An 8,098-nucleotide genomic window follows, 5' to 3' on the forward strand; every position below is an offset into this window, starting at 1 on the left:
AAAGTTTTTCCTCCATGCTATCTAGATATACATGTTACTACACTGTTTAAATTTATTTCCTTATTAAATTCTGTACTTTCCAATACTTTATTATATCTTAGTTGACAAAATTTACTTTCTTCATGAATCCTTTTTAGACAAGTTAAAAAATTGAATTCAGAATCATAGTCCCCTTTTAGATGTAATAATACATTATCTATCATTGTTTGATTCTATTGGGTTTTACTCATTATTTGTTCCTTTCAAAGCAATAAAATAATTTATTAAAATAAGAATGCAAGCAAACAATTTTAGTAAGTTTATTTACATGTTAGTTTCAATATATATATATATATATATAATATTTTTGACAAATAAAAATTATTCATTACTTCATATGTGTCTGCGATTAATAATTTTCAACCTTTATTCATTTATTTTTGGTTTTGGTAGAGGGGATTGAACCCCCAGGTGCTTTACTATTGAGCCACCTCCCCAGTCTTTTCTTATTTTTCTTTTATTTTTTAGTTTTTATTTTAAGACAGGTCTTGTTAAGCTGTTGAGGCTGGCCTTGAGCTTGTGATCCTCCTGCTGCAGCCTCTAAGCAGCTGCGATTATAGGCAGATGCTAATATGCTCGGCTAATTTTCATCCTTTATTAAATATGTGCTTTAATATTTCATTATAACTTAATATTTATAACAATAATGAGTGCTTTCAGTTTTAAAGCATGATAACAAATATCACACTCATGTATATATCTAAGTTATGTAGTATGTGTTTAGATCAAAATGTGACTTTTATAGTGTAGCCCTATTGATATGCTTTATTAGTTCTTCCATAATTAATAAAATGTTGAAATTAGGGGCTTTGTAATTATAGTAATGACTTAACATATTGTCATTTGTGAGAAAAACATCATAAATGAGTAAACAGATCAAAGGATCAGGATTGTTCTTTTGAATGACATTTTGAATGACATTTTATAGATTTCTACCATACTGCATATTTATATAAAATCTAATACAAGATGGTAAAGGCAAGTGCAGTAATCAGAAAATCCCATATTGGAGTACCCACATTGTGTTGAGTATTCTTCTCTGTGTTGACCAGATTTCTATTTCATCCTGCTGAGTGGGACACAGCTGGATGAGAAATGTATTTATTCACCAAAGGGACATATAAATATGTAGTGAACTATAAATTATAAATTCCACTATATTGGATGTTGAGTCATTTTTTTTGTGTGTGTGTGCTGGCATAAGTTTGCTTTACAGGATTGTTAGTGCAAGGAACAGAGATTTGGCTAAATTAATGATAGATATGCATCTAAAATCTCATAGTCTAAAAAGAAGCAAGATTATGGTTATAGTCCTCAGGAAGAGTATAAACATTAAATGTTTTCCGATCCCTTACAGAAAAATAAAATTCTCTTCAACACTATGTCTGTTATCAAAATAACACTTTATACTTATATCATGACAAAAATTGTAAAGAAATTAATATCTTTGACCCTTTGCCTATCAATAATTGTCTTCTTTGGGGTTAAGATTTTTTGTAATCTAGGTACTTGTGGTTAAAGATCAGAAAAGGGGGCAAGTAGGAACCCCTATTGCTTTGTTGAATCCCATACATTCCTAGGCAACCTTGGGTGGTTTGTTTTTTCCTTACTGATTTATCATTTTCAACTCGGTATGCACCCCAATAATTTTTAGTTCATTTACTTTTACTTAAACATTGGCTTAGTGTATTCCTCTCTGATTACTCAACTATTTTAATAGGGTAAGAGTAAGAAAAGGAGAAACATCAGAGTCATGGAAACTGATAGAGACACAAGGAAAATAAAAATATATTTAGTGCATGAATTTTTTTTAAATGGATAAATATGTCAAGAAAGCAAGCTGGTCTGAGGTACGTAAATAGCTGATGGTAAAACCGATTGTCATGATGTTTGTACACATAGAAAAAAAAAGAAGAACAGAAAAAAATTACAATTAGTAGCTATTTTCTGCCAGGTTCTATTAAAGGTCATAAACATTCCCCTGAGTCATACTTAATATTCATAACTAGTCTGTGAAGAACTATCTTAAAGATTTATGAAATGCACAGTAATTGATCAACTTGTCTACATTCATGTACTTCTTAGATCATTTAGCATTATTCAAACATACATATCTGTAATTTCAAATTTGTATATTTTTTAATGCTTGATGGTTATTGCATTACATAAAAGAACATGAAACAACAGTAAATAAATGCAGGTAGAGGTCTATGTATGAGATTCAGAAACTGGTAACAATGAGTCAAGACCCAGCACACTGGAAAACACTAATCAAAGAATGAAATACTAGAGAGGAAACAGTGCGGGCCCAAGGAGCAACGCCCTGATAGTTCCACTGCTGCTGCATCTCAGTCCTGTTCATGTGGTCCACCTGACCTGGTCTGGCCCACCTGTGCTCTTTAGCTAAGATGCTGAAAATATTTGGGTGACAGCTGCCTGAAGGGTCTGCAGAAATTACAGAAGACAAAAAACACTAATGCATTTGAGAAAGCGGTAAGGTTTCGGGGGAGGGAGAGAAAGCAACTCCTTTCCAGATTTGCAACTTGACTGGATGCTAGGATGTCTGTGGACATAAATAGCCAGGGATCTGACAGCAATGAAGAGGACTATGACCCAAATTGTGAGGAGGAGGAGGAGGAGGAAGAGGACAAGGACTCTGGAGACATAAAGGATTATTATGTGGGAGTAGCCAGCAATGTGGAGCAGCCGGGGGCTGATGCCTTTAATCCTTAGGAGTACTAATTCACTTGCTTGACATATAAGGAGTCTGAGGGTGCCCTCAACGAGCACATGACCAGCTTAGCTTCTGTCCTAAAGGTGTCTCATTCAGTTGCCAAACTCATATTAGTTAATTTCCACTGGCAAGTCTCAGAGATATTGGTCAGATACAAGTCCAATTCTTCTCAACTGCTTGTTGAGGCATGAGTTCAGCCCAATCCATCAAAACATGTCCCCACCACCCATCCCCTTCATCACTGTATCTTGTGTGTGTGTGTGTGTGTGTGTGTGTGTGTGTGTGTGTGTGTGTGTGCGCAATTTGTGCGGAAGGAAAACCTACTCTCTCTGGCCTGCCAGCACCAGTTTTGCCGCAGCTGCTGGGAGCAGCATTGCCCAGTACTTGTCAAGGATGGTGTGGGTGTGGAAGTCTCTTGTATGGCTCAGGACTGTCCACTCTGTACACTAGAAGACTTTGTGTTTCCATTGCTTCCCAATGAAGAATTGAAAGACAAATATAGGCGCTACCTTTTCAGGGATTATGTGGAGAGTCCTTACCAGCTCCAGCTGTGCCCTGGTGCAGACTGCCCCATGGTTATTCAGGTACAAGAGCTTACAGCTGGCCAAGTGCAGTGTAATCGGTGCAATGAGGTCTTCTGTTTCAAGTGTCATCAGATGTGTCATGCTCCCACAGACTGCACCACAATCCGGAAATGGCTCACGAAATGTGCAGATGACTCTGAAATGGCCAACTACATTAGTGCTCACACTAAAGATTGTTCCAATTGCAACATCTGCATTGAGAAGAATGGAGGCTGCAATCATATTCGATGCTCCTAATGTAAACACGACTTCTGCTGGATGTGTCTAAGAGATTGGAAGACTCATGGCAGTGAGTACTATGAGTACAGTCAGTACAAAGAGAACAAACCAGAGAATCCTGACATTGTCAACCAGAGTCAGCAAGCCCAGGCCAGGGAGGCCCTCAAGAAGTACTTATTCTATTTTGAGAGGTGGAAAAAAAAAAAACACAACAAAAGCTTACAGATGAAGGCACAAACATACCAGCAGATTCATGAGAAGATTCAGGAGAGGGTGATGAACAATCTGGGAACTTGAATTGACTGGCATTACCTACAGAATGCTGCCAAGCTCTCGGCCAAGTGTTGATATACCCTGCAATATACCTACTCATATGCATACTACATGGAGTCTGGCCCTCAGGAAGAAGCTGTTTGAATACCAGCAGCCTCAGCTAGAGGCTGAGATTGAAAACCTTCATAGAAAGTGGAACATGTGGACAGCTATGACAGAGGGGACTTGGAGAACCAGATGCACAGAGCAGAACAGCACAGAAGAACCCTGCTGAGGGATTTCCATGACACCTAAGTTGGGACATGGACATGCCAGGATGAATTGTAGCTGTAAGGACTCCCAGCTGCCTTACTGCATGCTGTAGGCTCTGGTTTTCACGATTCCAGGCAACAGCAAGGACCCACTTCTGAGTGACACTGGCAACATACCTTTTAGTTAATTTGTTTTCTTCTCATATTTTTGCTTTTTGTTTCTACCAGGGTAGAGTTCATATTAAATTGGCTTCTTTTCAGAACTTTAAATTCATCCAGATGGTTGTTGAGAGGGAGAGAATGTTTTGTTTGTTTGTTTTGTTTTGTTTATTGTTTTTGAATGGCTATTAATAGAATTAGATCATTACAACTTATGTAATTTTCAAAGATTGTACAATATTTTTTTAAAAAGGGCAAACGATAGGATAACACAGAGCCCTTAAAAAAATAAATTGACATTGGAGTGTTTAAAAAAATAAAATACTAGGTAAAAAAAATAGGTAAAGAAATGATTCAATATTTTATTCACTGAATTCCCCCATAAGTTTCTGAGGTTCTTTCTAAAGATAATTTGTTAATCTTCAAAAGTACCACTGCGATATTGAGGTTATAATGTAGTTTTAGGAACTTCCTTGGAAACTACTAGTGACATTTCACTTGCTATCCATTCTTCCCTGAAAGGCACTCTCTTATCTTAAAGCATGTATACACATACATTTTTATACATATATTATTTTCAAAAGAGGCATTTTTTAAAAACGCCTCTTTTTAGCATTCCTGGGTTAGAAAATTGGCATCACAAATGTTCACTCAATTCTTGTCTCATTGTTCTCTTTCCACTCCCTCTTTAGGTAAATTGCACATTTAGCAGTAAACAGAGGAGAAAATATGATACTGATGTGAAAGTGGTTCCTAATGACATGATTTGTTCACAGTCTCACTATTTTGTGAATAATAATGAAAGCTAATTTAAACTTAATGCACAGGCAATTTCTTTGAATATCCACACCAATAGCTTTACAAAGTCAATGGTCTCAAGGCTGAGGTAAGGATCTCTAGGACAATTTATAAAGAGTTCTGCTCACTGAGCAAATATTAAGGAAAACAAAGTCTTTGGAAAGAGTTACAGGACCACAAATGAAAGTTTTTAGTTTAATTTATAATACATAGAAATTCTTCAAATTTCTATATGTTTTTCAGTATCTACATGCATGATGTATTTATCCCATTACCATATACTTAATATAAACTGAATAATATGTATTTTTTTACTATCATAAAAATTGGTATTTATGGGGTCTGGGGATGTGGCTCAAGCGGTAGCACACTCGCCTGGCATGCTTGTGGCCTGGGTTTGATCCTCAGCACCACATACAAACAAAGATATTGTGTCCACTGAAAACTAAAAAATAAATATTAAAAATTCTCTCTCTCTCTCTCTCTCTCTCTCTCTTAAAAAAAAATTGGTATTTATAATTAAAGAGACATTTTATATTTGGTGTTTTTTATCATTCATTCTCTGAACACATAAAATATTGTAGCTTTTGATATTTTTATAAATATCAATATGTGTGTGTACATATGTGTGTGTATATATATATGTATATATACATATATATATTTTTCTTTTTTGCATTATCTTTCCCTTTCTACTATTGACCTGAAGGGAATATGGACTGATGCTTTATACTAAAGACCATTCTAATGAATAAAAATTCTCACATTATAGCAGTTATTTCTGGAAATGGAATGGCAGTCATTATTGCTTTGACTTCCCATAGGTCCCAGCAAGGACACAGAAAAATAAAAATATGTTAGAAATACAGAATCATAAATAATTACCATCATAATAATGGGACCAAGTGATGCACTGGCTGATTTGAACTTAAAAAAAATGTTTCTTTTTTCTTTTCCAATACATTACCATATTATGCCCATTCCTAGTTCAGCCTCCCTCATGACTTGAACATTCTCCACACCATCCACCAGCATCATGGTGTCACAATTTTTCTTCAAGATTTAATTGACTGCTTAATAGTTATCAAATATTTTAGGAGTGGTTGTGGATAATAATTACAAATAATGTAAACATGTATCCTCATCTAAGTTATATATATAGAAATAGAGATAAATGATTAAAAATGGTTACCATAACAATAACTTAATATTAAGTATTTTGGTAGGAAATTACAAAGTGTTGCAAGAGAAAATAATAGCTTTGCAATTTAAAATTTTTTTAGAAGTGATGTTTCAATTTTCCTCAAGTGTTGGAAAAGGAAAGAATATCGAGGCAGAGGAAATAGCAAATGTAAACATCCTGAGGTTAGAAAATACTTGAAACTATGCCAATGTGGTTTGAGCATAATCAGCAAAGCTAAGAATGACTTGGGATGTGGTTTGGAAAGTAAGCTCACTAAATCATTATAATGAAGAACACAGAGAGCCAAGGAAAGGAATACAGGTTTAACTCTAAGGGCAATGAAGAGTAGCATATGACCTGTGAATAATACAATCAAATTCATATTTAAAAGTATTGAAATTATTGCTCAGTGACAAAGTTTGCTCTTATGGCCCATAGAGCAACAGCAGTAGTATTGACCCAGAGTTTGTGAGAAAGGCAGCGTCTTTGACACCATTACAGTCCTACAGAACAAAATGCTGTGTGAATTCTTTGCATATTAAAGTGTGAGAAGCACTGTTTTAAAAAAAAATTATTAGAATTCACTGATCTTATGCCACTCAGACTAATCACTTTTTAATCTGCTCTACAAATCTTAATCTGTGGTTTCTCTCTCTCTACTCATGGTTTGTCACAACTGTTTTCATCAGCTTTTGCAATTTATTGACCAAAACATCCAACAAGAACAAATTAGAGGAGGTGTTATGGTTTGGATCTGAGGTGTCCCCCAAAAGTTCATGTCTGAGATAATGGGAGAAGGTCTAGAGAAGGAATTACTGGGTTGTGAGAGTCTTAACCCAATCAGTGAATTAAATCCCTTGATGGGATAAGCTAAGTGGTAGGTAGGTAGGGTGTGACTGAAGGAGGTGGGCATTGGGGGCATGGCTTTAGGGTATACATTTTGTGTCTGGCAAATGGAGTCTCTGCTTTCTGATCATCATGTGAGCTGCTTCCCTTTTCAACACCCTTCCACCATGATGCTCTTCATCACTTCTAGTCCTGGGGAATGGAGCCAGCTATCTCTGTACTGAGACTTCTGAAACCATGAGTCCTCAAATAAAATTTTCCTCCCCTATAATTGGTCTAATCAACTCTTTTAGTCAGAGCAGCAAAAAAGCTGATTAAAACAGGACATAAAATTTATTTGGGTCTCACTGTTTCAGAGGTCTCAGTACATAAACAGCCAACTCCATTACTCTGGATCAAGGCAAGGTGGTACTTCATGTCAGAAAGGCCAGGGGGAGGAAGCTGCTTAGTTCAACAAGAGCCAGGAAGCAGAGAAAGAGAGGGAGTGGGATGATGCATCCTTCTATAGAAAGCCCCGCAGTGACTCACCTCTTCCAACCACACCCCTTCTGCCTACAATTACAACTCAAACTGGGATGGGTTAATTAGGTTTCAGCTTTCACAGTCAAAGCACTTTACCTCTGAATATTCTAGCATTTACAGGAGGTTTCCAGGGACAACTCATATCCAACTCATAAGGGTGTTATGTCATGTATCTCAAGTCATTTTCTTTCTTGTCTTTATCCTAATCTCCTGGAGTATGTTTTCAAATAATTGCCTCAGGGCTGGGGATATAGCTCAGTTGGTAGAGTGCTTGCCTTGAATGCACAAAAGCTTTGGGTTTGATCCCCAGCACCATAAAAGAAAAAAAAAATCAAAGAATTGTCTCAGAAGGAGTTCAGTGTATAAATCTTCAGAATCAAGTTATAGGGTGACTTTAGAAGTCAAGATTTAAAGATGAGTTTTAATCAGACTATAATGACATATGCCTCTTGTTCTAGAATTTTTTTTTCATGAGTAGCATAACAGAAAT

At 36.1% G+C, this 8,098-nt stretch overlaps 1 pseudogene; it reads left to right on the forward strand.

Annotated features, from left to right (window-relative positions):
• The first annotated feature begins 2,598 nt into the window (after nucleotides 1–2,598).
• Nucleotides 2,599–4,143, forward strand: LOC101955596 (E3 ubiquitin-protein ligase ARIH2 pseudogene; annotated as a pseudogene).
• The last annotated feature ends 3,955 nt before the right edge of the window (nucleotides 4,144–8,098 follow it).

This window comes from Ictidomys tridecemlineatus, chromosome 6 (assembly GCF_052094955.1).
Source record: "Ictidomys tridecemlineatus isolate mIctTri1 chromosome 6, mIctTri1.hap1, whole genome shotgun sequence".
NCBI lineage: Eukaryota > Metazoa > Chordata > Mammalia > Rodentia > Sciuridae > Ictidomys > Ictidomys tridecemlineatus.